This window comes from Symphalangus syndactylus, chromosome 15, assembly GCF_028878055.3.
Source record: "Symphalangus syndactylus isolate Jambi chromosome 15, NHGRI_mSymSyn1-v2.1_pri, whole genome shotgun sequence".
Lineage (NCBI taxonomy): Eukaryota > Metazoa > Chordata > Mammalia > Primates > Hylobatidae > Symphalangus > Symphalangus syndactylus.
In genome coordinates, this window is record NC_072437.2 from 69977661 (window position 1) to 69992614 (window position 14954).

The 14954-nt window shown below is 38.7% G+C and overlaps 1 protein-coding gene across 6 annotated transcripts in view; it reads left to right on the top strand.

Annotated features, from left to right (window-relative positions):
• Positions 1 to 14954, top strand: part of MIPEP (mitochondrial intermediate peptidase) — a 170961-nt gene that overhangs the window by 63263 nt on the left and 92744 nt on the right. Inside the window, exon 16 of one of the 6 annotated variants that reach the window (XR_010115939.1) lies at positions 515 to 566. The exons of the other annotated variants lie outside the window; for them this stretch is intronic. The gene's annotated coding sequence lies outside the window, so the exon portion shown is untranslated. Of the gene's footprint in view, positions 1 to 514; positions 567 to 14954 lie in introns of those variants that run through there. 6 annotated transcript variants of the gene reach the window in all.

Consider the following 14954-nt stretch of genomic DNA (forward strand, 5'->3'; position numbering starts at 1 on the left):
CCTAATTGAATACCCTTTATTTCCTTCTCCTGCCTGAATGCCCTGGCCAGAACTTGCAGCACTATGTTGAATAGGAGTGGTGAGAGAGGGCATCCCTGTCTTGTGCCAGTTTTCAAAGGGAATGCTTCCAGGTTTTGCCCATTCAGTATGATATTGGCTGTGGGTTTGTCATAGATAGCTCTTATTATTTTGAGATACGTCCCATCGATGCCTAATTTATTGAGAGTTTTTAGCATGAAGGGTTGTTGAATTTTGTTAAAGGCCTTTTCTGCATCTATTGAGATAATCATGTGGTTTTTGTCTTTTATTCTGTTTATATGCTGGATTACATTTATTGATTTGCATATGTTGAACCAGCCTTGCATCCCAGGGATGAACCCCACTTGATCATGGTGGATAAGCTTTTTGATGTGCTGCTGCATTCTGTTTGCCAGTATTTTATTGAGGATTTTTGCATCAATGTTCATCAAGGATATTGGTCTGAAATTCTCTTTTTTGGTTGTGTCTCTGCCAGGCTTTGGTATCAGGACGATGCTGGCCTCATAAAATGTGTTAGGGAGGATTCCCTCTTTTTCTATTGATTGGAATAGTTTCAGAAGGAATGGTACCAGTTCCTCCTTGTACCTCTGGTAGAATTCGGCTGTGAATCCATCAGGTCCTGGACTCTTTTTGGTTGGTAAGCTATTGATTATTGCCACAATTTCAGAGCCTGTTATTGGTCTATTCAGAGATTCAACTTCTTCCTGGTTTAGTCTTGGGAGGGTGTATTTGTCAAGGAATTTATCCATTTCTTCTAGATTTTCTAGTTTATTTGCGTAGAGGTGTTTGTAGTATTCTCTGATGGTAGATTGTATTTCTGTGGGATCAGTGGTGATATCCCCTTTTTCGTTTTTTATTGCATCTATTTGATTCTTCTCTCTTTTCTTCTTTATTAGTCTTGCTAGCGGTCTATCAATTTTGTTGATCATTTCAAAAAACCAGCTCCTGGATTCATTAATTTTTTGAAGGGTTTTTTGTGTCTCTATTTCCTTCAGTTTTGCTCTGATTTTAGTTATTTCCAGCCTTCTGCTAGCTTTTGAATGTGTTTGCTCTTGCTTTTCTAGTTCTTTTAATTGTGATGTTAGGGTGTCAATTTTGGATCTTTCCTGCTTTCTCTTGTGGGCATTTAGTGCTATAAATTTCCCTCTACACACTGCTTTGAATGTGTCCCAGAGATTCTGGTATGTTGTGTCTTTGTTTTTATTGGTTTCAAAGAACATCTTTATTTCTGCCTTCATTTTGTTATGTACCCAGTAGTCATTCAGGAGCAGGATGTTCAGTTTCCATGTAGTTGAGCGGTTTTGAGTGAGTTTCTTAATCCTGAGTTCTAGTTTGATTGCACTGTGGTCTGAGAGACAGTTTGTTATAATTTCTGTTCTTTTACATTTGCTGAGGAGAGCTTTACTTCCAACTATGTGGTCAATTTTGGAATAGGTGTGGTGTGGTGCTGAAAAAAAATGTATATTCTGTTGATTTAGGGTGGAGAGTTCTGTAGATGTCTATTAGGTCCACTTTGTGCAGAGCTGAGTTCAATTCCTGGATATCCTTGTTAACTTTCTGTCTCGTTGATCTGTCTAATGTTGACAGTGGGGTGTTAAAATCTCCCATTATTATTGTGTGGGAGTTTAAGTCCCTTTGTAGGTCACTCATGACTTGCTTTATGAATCTGGGTGCTCCTGTGTTGGGTGCATATATATTTAGGATAGTTAGCTCTTCTTGTTGAATTGATCCCTTTACCATTATGTAATGGCCTTCTTTGTCTCATTTGATCTTTGTTGGTTTAAAGTCTATTTTATCAGAGACTAGGATTGCAACCCCTGCCTTTTTTTGTTTTCCATTTACTTGATAGATCTTCCTCCATCCCTTTATTTTGAGTCTATGTGTGTCTCTGCACGTGAGATGGGTTTCCTGAATACAGCACGCTGATGGGTCCTGACTCCTTATCCAGTTTGCCAGTCTGTGTCTTTTAATTGGAGCATTTAGCCCATTTACACTTAAAGTTAATATTGTTATGTGTGAATTTGATCCTGTCATTATGATGTTAGTTGGTTATTTTGCTCGTTAGTTGATGCAGTTTCTTCCTAGCCTTGATGGTCTTTACAATTTGGCATGTTTTTGCAGGGGCTGGTACTGGTTGTTCCTTTCCATGTTTAGTGCTTCCTTCAGGAGCTCTTTTAGGGCAGGCCTGGTGGTGACAAAATCACTCAGCATTTGCTTGTCTGTAAAGGATTTTATTTCTCCTTCACTTCTGAAGCTTAGTTTGGCTGGATATGAAATTCTGGGTTGAAAATTCTTTTCTTTAAGAATGTTGAATATCAGCCCCCACTCTCTTCTGGCTTGTAGAGTTTCTGCGGAGAGATCAGCTGTTAGTCTGATGGGCTTCCCTTTGTGGGTAACCCGACCTTTCTCTCTGGCTGCCCTTAACATTTTTTCCTTCATTTCAACTTTGGTGAATGTGACAATTATGTGTCTTGGAGTTGCTCTTCTCGAGGAGTATCTTTGTGGCGTTCTCTGTATTTCCCGAATCTGAATGTTGGCCTGCCTTGCTAGATTGGGGAAGTTCTCCTAGATGATATCTTGCAGAGTGTTTTCCAACTTGATTCCATTCTCCCCGTCATTTTCAGGTACACCAATCAGACGTAGGTTTGGTCTTTTCACATAGTCCCAAATTTCTTGGAGGCTTTGTTCTTTCCTTTTTATTCTTTATTCTCTAAACTTCCCTTCTCGCTTCATTTCATTCATTTCATCTTCCATCACTGATACCCTTTCTTCCAGTTGATCGCATCGGCTACCAAGGCTTCTGCAATCTTGGCGTAGTTCTCGATACTTGGCTTTCAGCTCCATCAGCTCCTTTAAGCCCTTCTTTCCATTGGTTATTCTAGTTATCCATTCTTCTAATTTTTTTTCAAAGTTTTTAACTTCTTTGCTGTTGTTTTGAATTTCCTCCCGTAGCTCAGAGTAGTTTGATCATCTGAAGCCTTCTTCTCTCAACTCGTCAAAGTCATTCTCCGTCCAGCTTTGTTCCATTGCTGGTGAGGAGCTGCATTCCTTTGGAGGAGGAGAGGTGCTCTGCTTTTTAGTTTCCAGTTTTTCTGCTCTGTTTTTTCCCCATCTTTGTGGTTTTATCTACTTTTGGTCTTTGATGATGGTGATGTACAGATGGGTTTTTGGTGTGGATGTCCTTTCTGTTTGTTAGTTTTCCTTCTACCAGACAGGACCCTCAGCTGCAGGTCTGTTGGAGTTTGCTAGAGGTCCACTGCAGACCGTTTGGCTGGGTGTCAGCAGCAGTGGCTGCAGAACAGCGGATTTTCGTGAGACCACAAATTCAGCTGTCTGATAGTTCTTCTGGAAGTTTTGTCTCAGAGGAGTACCCGGCCATGTGAGATGTCAGTCTGTCCCTACTGGGGGGTGCCTCCCAGTTAGGCTGCTCAGGGGTCAGGGACCCACTTTAGGAGGCAGTCTGTCCGTTCTCAGATCTCCAGCTGCGTGCTGGGAGAACCACTACTCTCTTCAAAGCTATCAGTCAGACAGGGACATTTAAGTCTGCAGAGGTTCCTGCTGACTTTTTGTTTGTCTGTGCCCTGCCCCCAGAGGTGGACACTACAGAGGCAGGCAGGCCTCCTTGAACTGTGGTGGGCTCCACCCAGTTCGAGCTTCCTGGCTGCTTTGTTTACCTAAGCAAGCCTGGGCCATGGCGGGCGCCCCTCCCCCAGCCTGGCTGCCGCCTTGCAGTTTGATCTCAGACTGCTGTGCTAGCAATCAGCGAGATTCCGTGGGCATAGGACCCTCCGAGCCAGGTGCGGGACACAATCTCCTGGTGTGCCGTTTTCCAAGCCCATTGGAAAAGCGCAGTATTAGGGTGGGACTGGCCCGATTTTCCAGGTGCCGTCTGTTACTCCTTTCTTTGACTAGGAAAGGGAACTCCCTGACCCCTTGCGCTTCCCGAGTGAGGCAATGCCTCGCCCTGCTTTGGCTCACGCACGGTGCACTGCACCGCCTGTCCTGCACCCACTGTTTGGCACTCCCTAGTGAGATGAAGCTGGTACCTTAAACGGAAATGCAGAAATCACCCGTCTTCTGTGTCGCTCAGGCTGGGAGCTGTAGACCGGAGCTGTTCCTATTCGGCCATCTTGGCTCCACCCCCCCATGGCTTGTGTTTTCACTTTCCTTTTAATATTGTTGGATTTATCAATCTTGTCTTTATAGTTAATAGTTTTTGTATTTTTTCTTTTTTTGAGACAGAATCTTGTTCTTTCGCCCAGGCTTACAGGCATGCCACCATGCCCAGCCAATTTTTATATTTTTTTATAGAGACAGGATCTCACTGTGTTGCCCAGGCTGGTCTCAAACTCCTGGCCTCAAGCAATCTTCCCACCTCAGCCTCCCGAAGTTTTGGGATTACAGGCATGAGCCAGCATGCCCAGCCTCTTCAGTTTTCTTCTAAACATTTTAATGCTTTCTTTTCTCTTTCAATTTTTAATCAAGTTGGAAATTCTTTCTGGGTTTGGCATAAGGTGGGAATCCATTTTACTTTCTTCCCCGTGAATAACAAACTGTCGCAGAACCATTTAGTAAGTAATTTACCTTTTCTTCAGTGCTGTTACTCATGTACATGCAATTGTCAGTTTGTGGGATTCTCTTTCATTCCATTGTTTAAGCTGTCTGTCCTAGTATCAAGGCCATGCTGTCTGTATTACTAGAGCTTTGGAATAAGTTATAGTAATAAGCTTACTAGTATTAATAAGTAATAAGAAGCCTTGATATCTGGAAGGATAGGCCTTCCTCAATTTGTTCTTGAAAATTTCTTGTCTACTCTTGGAGCTTTGTATTCTTTCATATACATTTTAGAATCAGGTTATCTAATTTTTGAAAAATTCTGGTAAGAGTTTGATTGGGATTACATTAAATTTATAGACCAATTTGGAGAGAACTGATATCTCTGAATATTGAATCTTTGAATTCATGAATATGGCATATCTCTCCATTTCTTGGGTCTTTTCAGAAGTCTTTGAATACAGTTTTAAAGTTTTCTTCCAGGGCCTTGGTCAGCTTTTGTTGGGCTTCCTCCTGGATGCCCTACCTTTTTGATACTATAAGCAGTATATATATTCAGATTGTTTGTTACTGGTGTTTAAAAATGCTGTTCGTCCGTTTTTGTATAGTGCTCTTGTTTACAGCAGCTTTGGTAAACGTTCTTATTAATTCAAAGAATTTGTCTATAAACTTTTAAAAGCTTTTTTAACCAGATAATTATTTCTGCTAAAAATAATGACAGCTTTATTTTTCCTTTCCAACCATGTATCTTTTCTGTTTACCTTGTTCTACTCCACTTATGAGAGCCTCCTTAATGTTGAGTAAAAGCCGTGGTATGGGCATTACTGCCTTGATCCTGGTGTTCAAAGGAAATGTTTTTAATATGTCACCGTAAAGAAAGATGATTGTTACAGGTTTGCTGGAGATGTCAGGAAAAGGAAATTCCTTTCTATCTCCAGTTTGCTACTTTTTTTTTTAATCATTAATGGGTATTGCATTTTATCATATTTTTTTCCTGCATCTTTTGAGCTGTCAGATTGTTCTTCACCTTTAATCTGTTAATGTAGTGAATGTTAAACATTAGGCCACCTTTGCATTTCAGGATTAAGCCACCTTGGTCCTAAATAATAGTTATTTTTTAATGCAGAGCTGGCTTTAGTTTGCTAATTATTTTATTTATTTATTTTTTTGAGACAGAGTCTCCCTCCATCGCCCAGGCTGGAGTGCAGTGGCATGATCTCTACTCACTGCAACTTCCACCTCCTGGGTTCAAGTAATTCTCCCGCCTCAGCCTCCTGAGTAGCTGGGATTACAGCGTGTGCCACCACACACAGCTAATTTTTGTAATTTTAGTAGAGGTGGGGTTTTACCATGTTGGCCAGACTGGCCTTGAGCTCCTGACCCCAGTTGATCCACCCGTGTCATAGTTTGCTAGTTTACTAATATTTTTATATTCTTGATTTTTGCATTTATGTTTATGAGAGAGGGATTGCTTATGATTTTTCTTTGTCATTCTTTGCTGGTGTTCACTTAAATATATACTATTTCATAAAATGAGTTGGTGAGTGTTTCTTTTTCTTTTCTTTACAAGCATTTATTTATAACATTGTAATCATTTGTTCTTTAAAACTGTCAGAATTCATCTATGAAACCATTCCGGGTCTGTTTGTTTTCTCTGTGGGAAGATTTTTTAAATGACTGAATCCTTAATAGTCATAGGCCTCTTTGGGCTTTCTTCTCAGATAAACTTTGCTAAGTTGTAATTTTCTAGAAATTTATCAATTTGAGCCAAGTTCTTCAGCTTATTCACATAAAGTTACTTATAGCATTCTTTTATCCTTCAAATTCTGCTATAATTGTATCCTTTTTAATTTCTAATTCTGTTTTCTCATTTTTTTCTCTCTGTTAATCTTGGCAGAATTTTGTGTACTTTATCAGTATAGTCTTCTCTCAGTGTCTAAGCAGGATTGGTTCCTGGGCCACTACTCCCTGCCACCATGGCTACCAAAATCCTTGTATGCTCAAGTCCCTTTTATAAAAGGGTGTAGTATTTGCATATAACCTATGTACATCCTGCTGTATACTTTAAATCATCTCTAGATTACTTATAATACCTAATGCAATGTAAATGCTATATAAATACTTGCTGTATTGCTTAGGGAATAATGACAAGAAAAAAGTCTGTACATGTTCAATACAGATGCAGTTTTTTTTCCAAATATTTTTGACTCATGGTTGGTTGAATCCATGAATGTGCAACCCTCAGATATGGAGGGCTGACAGTATTTTCAAAGAACCAATGCAAACTTTGTTTATCCCATTTTGTTTGTTTCGGTTCGTTACTTCCTACTTTTATTATTACTCTCTCCTTCCTCCATCCTTGTTTTTTTCTTCTGATTTCATAGGCATTTGTCTAATTAGGTTTCTGTTTTATTTAACATAAGAATTTAAATTTTAATGCTTTAAATATTAAATGATGTGATGAAATGTTTTAGCTGAATTCTGTGATTTTAATACAAAATATTTTTAAAGTTGGTAATTTCCATTGTAATTTCCTCCTTAACCAAAGACTTGTTTAGAGCTATAGTTTAAAAGTTTTAAACCTTTGCAGGGGAGTTATTTATCTTTTTGTTTCTGATATCTAATTAATTGGTCTATCTGGTATTGATTCTTTGCAGTTTGTTAATATTTATTTTATGGCTTCATGTGTCATCTGTTTTTTAGAAATGTTCCATCTGTGCTTGAGTAGATTGTATATTTATAATTGTTGGGTCTGCGGTTTCATACTAGTCTGGTAAGTTAACCTTTTAATTGTATTGTTTAGATCTTTGATATAACTAATTTTTTTGATATAGCAAAAATTTAGAGGTATAAGTCTTCTACTTTGAGAATGATAGATAAATCATTTCCCCTTAGTTCTATCCATTTTTGCTCTCTATATTTTGAGAATATTTTATTAGATGCATAAAAGCATAGTTTCCCCGATGAACAATTCCTTTCTTCCTTATGTGTTATCCTCTTAATCTTTATATGTTTCTTGTTTTAAAATCTTTTTTTTTTTTCCTGGTAATTTTGCAACCCCAGCTACATTACTAATCACCAAATATAGCCAATTGATTTTTGAGAGAACCTCATATTTTTTGTATAGTTTTGTCCATTAGCCACTACACTAAAATGTTTGCTGCTCTAGTTGTCTTTCTCACTGAATATTTTTAAAACAATGTTATGGAAGTTAATACTCACCCTCATAATTTTGTCTTATTTAGTCCTTTCTGGCTGTCTGTGAAGTTGATGGTTGGTACCTAGTTGTCCACACTGTATGAACTAACTGTGGTTACTGTGATTCCTTACCCTGGCTACCTTAGACTCAGCCAGGGTAGGTAATTTTCCAAAGATCACACAGTAATAATGAGGGGGGCAGTAGAACTATTAGTTTCACCTTAGAATTTCCTTAAAGTTCAGTTAGAGTTGATCAAGTCAGTATTATAACATTGTGAGTATTTTCTTTTTCCAGGTATTTTCTAGTTAAAAATTCCTTAATATGTATCGCCTAAACTTCTGACAATGTGTCTCACAAAATGGAAGCCCCGTATCTACTTTAAGTGTTATTTTTAGAACAGTAACATTCTAGTGCTTTCATTTTAGAATTTTTCTATCCTGCATCATTATAAGATTTAGTTTCTCGCCTTAGTTTGTGAAAGTCAGCCCAAGGCTAAAATTGCTTAAGTTCTATTTTCAAGGAGACATACATACTTGTAATAAATCATCTCCTGTCATCCTCTTTCAAGAGATGTGAAAAAGAACCGAAGGTAAACATTACAGTGCAACTAGCATTAGATTAACTTTGGCAGGTTTAGGTTGTTTTGGAACTTTTCTTACTTTCAGTGTTAATGCTTCTCGATTATGTCTAGACAAGAGCATTGAACAGGGAGGTAGAGATGGATCTGAGCCCGGCCCCACCACCATACCCAGCTGACTTTAGACCAGTCATTGAACTTGTCTGAGATTTTTCTGCTCCTTTATATAAAATAAATGGAATAAATATGTCAAAATTAAAATTTAACAAGCCTCCATACCTGCCTCAAAATTTTTGGACAAATTTAATAATGGACGCAAAAAGTAAAACACAGTATTATTGGAACATTTTTAGAAAAAATGGAAGTTGGATCCCTATCACACATTAAAATGTTTAGTGTTGAACCCTGCAAAACTCAAAGCCATCTGACCTATGTTTCTTTAAACCATCGGTGGGTCTGTGATAAAGTGTAAGCATTTTTAAAGGGTTTTTAAATCTTAGATCATCTTATTTAGTTAGAAAACACTACTTAAAAGTAAGTGAAAAGTAGTATTTCCTGTGGATTTAGGCTTGAGATTTTGTCTCCTTGGACATAGCCAACATTTTTATTTTATTGATTATGTGCCATCTGGATTACTGGTTGTATCAAAACAAGCTAGTTGAGACATGCAATCCAGTTGTTTTTCCTTTATAGACACGTGAGGAGATGCAGTGCCGTGACACACAGCTTGGGGTGGGATGGGATCAGCTGGGAAATCAGAGCTGCTGCTTGGCAGCCTGGTGCCTGGCTTTATGCCGCTGAAGTATTTTCTTGTTTTGGATGACTATGTTTCAACAAGTTTTCTGTCATTAGACCTATCACGTGCCCAGGGACATCAGCGGTAAGAGTTCTCTGCTTCAGGATGAGTTGAATTACTACCATAACAAGGACTTGTACCAGAGATTGTCTTACCTGTTAATATATATGCAGCTTCTCACCACAGTACATTTTCTCAATGGTCATAAGTAAAAAAGGTATTTTGTCACAGTGACTTAGCTCTGTAATAATTCGATACCAAACTTTTAATGTAATGTTATTTACATTAGACTAGTGAGATTGTGAAATGTTAGAGAATACTTAGCAACTTTATGAGATTACATGCTTACAACTTAATTAAGCTCATGACAAAATATTCAGAGAACTCAGGTGATAACTATGTTTACCAAACATTTGTATTTTTTGGTGTTATTTCTAGAATCATTCCAAAATGCTGTGCTAGCTTCATAGAATGGGAAAGCTATTCGTTTTAATGTTTTTGTTCCTATGCGTGGTCAACAAACACTACCACTTTTGTTTACCCCAAGAATACAGTTGACACCTTCCTCTCTTTGGTAAGGCAGTATAGCGTAGGCTGTGGACAACGGACGCAGTGTTTGGCTCATATGAAGCACTCAGTAAGTTAGTTAATTAATAGGGTGACAATATGATCTATTGTCCAAGCCAAACCCCTTTTTTGGTGAGAGAGGGACAGGGTCTCACACTGTCGCCCAGGTTAGAGTGCAGTGGTACAATCACAGCTCCCTGAAATCTCAAATTCTTAGGCTGAAGCAGTCCTCCTGCCTCAGCCTCCCAAGTAGCTAGGACTACAGGGCCTGTCATCATGCCCAGCTAATTTTAAATTTTTTTGTAGAGATGGTGTCTCGCTCTGTTGCCCAGCCTGTTCTCGAACATTCAGCCTCAAGCAGTCCTCCAGCTTTGGCCTTCCAAAATGCAGGGATTATAGGCGTGAACCACTGTGCCCAGCTCCAAAATGCTGTTAAGAAAGAAGGGAGTGCTATTATTGATCACACCAAGATGGCAGTCATAACCTGGGACTGTCATGCCCACCTCCATGTGTGGTCACCCAAGCTGTGACAGCATTGAGAAAGTCAGATGTTTCAGATGCAGGGACCTGAATTTCTTCCATTTAGTTAATACATTTTAGAAATTCATTGACTAATTGTCACCTTATTGAATCTTCATACTAATTTTGTGACAGAGGTATTTTTATCCTCATTTTACAAATGAGAAAATAGGATGCTCTGAGATTTCTTTAGGCTAAGAGGCAAAAGAGTAGCAATAGAAAACACAGGATGCCTAACTGAGACCCAAGTCTTTGTCTTTCACACAGTGCTCCTCCTTATGGACCATTTTTCTGCTTGTAAAATTAGAACGATTTAAATTTGCTCATCTTTGTTTTTCAAGTCATTGTGATGACTGTTTTTTTTCTAAGTCAGGTATCTAAAACTTTAACACACAATCACCTGGGGATCTGGATAAAATGCAGATTCTGATTTAATGCGTGTGAAGTGGGTTCAGGATTCTGTATTTCCAGGAAGCACCGAGTGGAGGTTGCAGTGAGCCGAGATCATGCCACTGCACTCCAGCCTGTGTGACAGAGCAAGACTCCGTCTCAAAAAAAAAAAAAAAAAAAAAGAAGCGCCCAGATGCTGCTGGTCTCTACTTGCTTTGGGCTCCACATAGTTGGGTAATTACTGTTATTACAATCCATATTTAGGAAAAAAAAAAAAAGAAAAGTTGCAATTCTGAGCAAGACACAGATTTTTACCTTCTTAATATAAGAAGGAGGTCGGTTTTATAGTCTTTCATTTTCCCTTTCTGGCCGTAAATGTGTTCTGGCATTAACAAACAATACAATAAATGAGCACTGGGAGTCCTCTCTTGCACAGCTGTGTGTTTGGGTACACAAAGAGGGTGGGGCCCCCACTCCCTAGTGTCCTTTAAGGGGACCTTTCACACAGCAGTGGCTGATTGTGTCTCACAGAGTCTAGTTGGGGCTCTAGAAATCTAAGTTTAAACCATTGAGTGCATCATGGGGATAGAATGAATCAATTAGCTAAATGCTCAAAATAGGAGTATTTAGTTACCCAACCGTAGCACAGCCTTGCGGGGTGGGGCAATGTGAGGCAACCACTCCAGGGCTTAAGTCAATTCTTTTTAGTTTATAGGCAACTTTGGCATATTAGACAGGCTGCATTCTCTTGTTGTAGTCATATAGTCAAATCTTGAGTTTTTAGAAATAAACACAGGAATTAACTGTTTTAAATACAGTGGTAATTGTGGAAAAATTCAGGTTGGATTATTACAGTAAGCACATTAGGTTCACTGTAGTTAATTATTGGCATATTATATTCCAATTGTAGAAACAACATTTCTACCATTTTCCTATTTTAAAAAACCACCCATGATGTTTGATCTCTGCATTTGAAATACCACTGTTTTACGGTAGTACAAACGGCACCATTTATTGTTAGGGTAGTTGCCTTTCCAACACTGTAAATGATTACTCTCTTCTAAATTCCTTTATTGCTTTATCTGCACCTCTTTTTTGGCTCTTGGTGCATTTTCCCATGCTTTATTAATTCTGAAATACATTTGGCCCTTCTGTGTCCACACAGTCAACTAACCATGGGCCAAAAATACTTGGAAAAAAATAGTAATAATAACAACACAATTATTAAAATGCAAATAAAAAAGCAGTACAGTGTAACAACTATTTACATAGCTACTTTGTATTAGGTATTACAAGTATATACGAGGATGTGCATCATAGGTTATATGCAAATACTATACTATTTTATACCAGGGACTTGAACATGTATGGATTTTGTTCTTGGAGGAAGGTCCTGGAACCAACCCCCCTCAGATACTGCAGGTTGTACATTCCTTTTCTGGTTCCAGGTAGCAGGATCAGGTGAGATTCATTGTGTATTACCCAGCTGCTTAGTAGGATGCCTTGCACAGAGTGGGATGCTCGGTGAAGATGAGCCCAGAGAGTCCTGTGACAGGTTTCACCTGCTTTTCTTGCTCTGTCTTCTCTTACAGCTCATTTCGTAAGCACAGGAGGCAGCCAGCTTCAAACCAGGGCTCATTTGGACTCTGTGGGATTCTATAGTGACAAAAAAAAATCTGCAGATATTTTTATGTAAGAAACTAGGAAGGGGCATAAATTTTCTGAAGTATAGAGTTCACTCAGTAAAAATTGCTTTGAAATAAATTCACATTAACATAAATTCTCAAGCCATGTTTAAAATAGTCTGCCCTTGTTAAGGGATACAGATTTTATAGAAAACTGTTTCTGAACAACTCTATAGTAAGATCGTTTGTAAAGGTTGCAGATTGCAAAGCTTTACTGAGGGTATAACTAGATTTACTATTGTATTTCAATAAAATGCCTCCATAAAAGTAATAGTTGATAGGTGATATCTGAAAAAATAACAGAGTGGGAATCTCCGTCTTTACTGTGGAAAAAGAAACTGTTGCAGGAGGGAAATGTGGAGCCTGCAGTTGGTATTATTTGGCGTTTTTCAGTATGGAGGCAGTGTTGGATGCTGGCTATTTTTCTTCTGTTTTGGAGCAGAGAAATCAGAAGAGTTTTGTGGATCTGCTAATACATTGAGGAGACCAGTACATACGGCACCTTCTGTGCTCTATCCATTTGTTCCCTGGCCGTAAGGAAAGGCAAATTAGTGTGCTTTCATGAGCTCCATCAACTTGCATTCCTTAGATATGCACACTCTGATGGGGCATTGGAACTGGCTCAGGCGCCAGAGCGGCAGGACACCCTGCAGGCAAGTTCCCAGAATGCCTGGGGGCTGTGCTCACCTCGGAGAGGCAGAGACAGGTGCGATGGAGAGGAGCTGAAGAGGAGCTTTCTAATAAAGTGGGTGTAAATATAAGACTGGAAAGAAGCTGTAAGATAGCCAGAATAACAGCTGTATTTATTCCTTTATTTCTTTACGATGTTTTATTTATAAGAATTGTTTCTTTTATTAGTGAAAGTTTACGTTTAATTGCTTTACCAAGTCATTTTCCAACCAGTGTTCTACATATTAAATCACCTGATTATAAAACATGTATGGGGTGGAGGGGACAGGTGTTCTATGCTCAAATAATTTTGGAAAATGGGTGTAGCATTAAATGGGTTTCTATAAAGGGAGAACTACATATAATTTAATATGCTAATAACTGGAATCCCCAAGAAAGGTGTTTACTTGAGTGAATTTCCTAGACAATCTGACCTGCTTTTGTTGTTGGCTCTTCTACCACAGGCAGGGCCTCTGTTCAGTCAACACAAGCACGAAAGTTGGACAACATCAAGTGAAGGCCAAGTAACTTCACTCAGCTGGATTCTATAGATACAAAATTAAGAGTGCTTGAAGAGTTTCTCACACTTAACCCATTTTTTAAATGACACATCTGTAAACCTCATTGGGAAGACATGTACAATATACTGTGTGTAGAACACTTGGAATGAAAACAGGCTTTTTTCTTTCTTTTTTTTTTTTTTTTTGTTTTGAGATGGAGTCTCCCTCTTGTCACCCAGGCTGGAGTGCAAGGATGTAATCTCAGCTCACTGCAACCTCTGCCTCCCAGGTTCAAGCAATTCTCCTCCCTCAGCCTCCCAAGTAGCTGGGATTACAGGTACATGCCACCACACCCAGCTAATTTTTGTATTTCTAGTAGAGACGGGGTTTCACCATGTTGGCCAGGCTGGTCTCGAACTCCTGACTTCAGGTGATCCACTGGCCTTGGCCTCCCAAAGTGCTGGGATCACAGGCATGAGCCACTGGGTCTGGCTTTTTTTCTATTTTTTTTTTAATAAAAAGTGGAGAATTTATGCTGTATTTCAGACCAAATATATAACACATAGAGATTTATAGTTCTCTATCTAATACTTTGGTATTAGATGTTTTGGAATTCAGAATTTTCTGGATTTTTAGAAAATTAATATGGTTTATCAGAAGAAAAAATTGCAACAAATTTGGTTATAGATCTGTTTGACTTTTATATGTGATTCATGAATTGGGCAGCCTCTATTCTACAAAATAGAATGAAAGCTACCCCTGGGCAGTAGCAGAAGAGTGGGTTTTGTAAGGTGGGAACAAGGAAACAGAACACTAGAAAAAAAAAGCCGGTTGATTAGCATCAGGTTCCTCTTTTGTAAGGGTTAAAACAAAGAGAGCTTCCATATTACACTGACTCAGGTAGACTGCGATCTCCTATTTTCAGGAAACACTGGACTGTGTGGGATCTACCTGCTTCTCTAAAACTTCGGTTTGATTGTGTGGCATTTAGCGTGAGTGACTCCATTTGGTTTGGTTTTGTCTATTGGGGCCTAGTGTAGGAGCTCAGTATAAAACAATGGCCTCCCATAATTTTTGTTTAACCTTATACTGTGGATGTTGAATTAAAAGAAATGAATAAACCTAGCTAGTTCTGGTAGAGTACCCAGTGAAACACATTCATATTTCTGCATATTCACGAAGTGTAAGGGTAAATATTTTTAAAAGATAAATACTTTACAAACTTCACATTTGTCCAGGTCAGGTCTTGCCATCTAATGTTTTTTTTGGTCAAATTTATGAAAACTTTCCAGTCTTCAGACCTTAATGGATTATGGAATTTCAGGTAAGGGATCTAGACCACTACTCACAGAAATTAGAATGAGGCACATCATTGAATTTCCCTCTCCGCTGTTACATTTAGCCTAAGGCTGCCTTACGTATTTTAAATTAGGCTTAAAGATTTCTCCATACATAATGA